This window comes from Eptatretus burgeri, chromosome 12 (genome assembly GCF_056783735.1).
Source record: "Eptatretus burgeri isolate ZD-2024b chromosome 12, Ebu_testis_v1, whole genome shotgun sequence".
Classification (NCBI taxonomy): domain Eukaryota; kingdom Metazoa; phylum Chordata; class Myxini; order Myxiniformes; family Myxinidae; genus Eptatretus; species Eptatretus burgeri.
Genome location: NC_140972.1, coordinates 13314884 through 13316857, shown reverse-complemented (window position 1 = coordinate 13316857; position 1974 = coordinate 13314884).

Sequence of the window (1974 nt, the reverse complement as noted above, 5' to 3'; positions counted from 1 at the left end):
TACGGTACAGGAGCAGATATGTAGATGACACTTTCGTCATTGTTCGTACGAACATGGTAGACCACCTCATGGGACAACATGGCCGGCTATTCACCAGCATTAACTTCACAATGGAAATTTAAAAAGAAAGCAAATTGGCATTTTTGGATGTGGAGGTTCACCGTAAGCCTGACGGCTCCCTAAAGACTTCGGTTTACAGGAAACCAGCCCACACCAGCAGAGTACTGGATTTTAACTCCTGCAACCCAACCTCCCACAAACGCAGTGGAGCACGGACGCTGTCATCTTCCAAAGCCGAGGCAATTCAAGAAATTAGATTAGTTGGAGGAGTCCTGCCCAAAAATGGGTACAACAAGGGGATAATCCCACATTGGAAGAACCAAAAAGGACAGAACGGAAGTTGCCAGACACACTTGGGCACTGTGTACTGCCATACTACTCGGGCCTTTCAGAAAGGATTGGCAGGATAGTATGTGGTGCATGGATTGTCGTAGCCTACAAGCCTCAACGCACCATCCGTAATGTCATCTCAAAACTAAACAACCCAATACCAACTGGTGATAAATCTGGAGTAGCTTACCATTCATCATGCAAAGACTGTGACCAATTCTACATTGGTGAAACTGGAAGAAATTTGAAACAATGGTAAGATGAACATGATAGAGCAATTGGGCTTGGAAAAGTGACCCAGTCATCCATAGCATGTCATTACTTGCAATCTGGCCATAAATTTGACTTTGATGGGACCCATGTCCGAGACACTACATCTAACAAACGGCACAGGTTGATTTTTGAAGCATGGCACGTGAAGAGCCGGGAGAGTGGCCGAACTGGGGATATGGTGGACAAACCCAAACAATACACACCTTTAATGCAAATGGTGAAAACTGGATGGTGTAAATGGCTGGATAAGGTGAGCAACAAACAACACAATCCCAAACATCACATCCACATGTGCACAACACCCAATGAGAACCTCAACACTCGTGTAACCAACACCTCATCATGCCCAACCTGGACATGAAACCAGCTGTGTTCGTGCCCCGGAAACACCAAAACATCAAGAAGCACGCACACATGCTCACCCACACACATACAACACCAGATCACATGTAGATAAAAACAAAAAAGAGAAGAGCACCCCTTCAATGATGTGATTCGACTTTTGTTTTTGATTTTGAAAAATAACATTATAAAAACAATGAAAAAGCACTCCTCCATTTGACCTCGAGCACCAGCACGTGACCGGAAATGAGCGGTCGTATCGAAATAAAAACCGGATAAGTGCCGAGGCCCGGGGTCTATTGTACCTGATGAAGCTGGCTATGAAGCCAGCAAAATGTTGCCCTGAGACTGGGTCTGCTCTCACTTTTTTGCTCAAATTAACGGAGTCAATCTCGTTTTAACTTTTGGTTGGAAGCGCCTTCTTCTTCTTAAAAAAAACAAAAAACATATATTGTTGTGGGCCGGAGGTCGGTGGCGAGGAACGACCGCGAGACGGAGCAGTAGGGCCATCTTCCACCGAACACCCGGAATTGAAAGGTCGTCACCCCGGATAACTTCGGAGTCGACGGGTCACTTAAAGGACCGTGGTCGCCAATATTTTGACGGCGTGAAGGAGGGTCCACTTGTCTATTCCAATTTACCTAAGTACTCACGCCGTCTCGCTGCCGGGGAAGCCACACCCTCGGCCGACTCTGTCCGAACCGAGTCGCATGTACCGACTCAGGTCCGGCGTAACCGAGCAGGAGTTAGCAGAGCCACGCCGGTCCTAATGACAACTTACAGCACAAACGGCCTTACTAATTCTCAAGCCTGCGCCATGCTGGGTCAATGAAAGAAAACACGGGCAATGATCTGGAACATTTAACATGGGGTTTATTTATAATGGGGAGAGGGTGACAAAGAGCAGAGTTATCCAAATAAAAGAAATGCAATTTACAATGAACACAGGCACTTAACAGTCTCTACTTA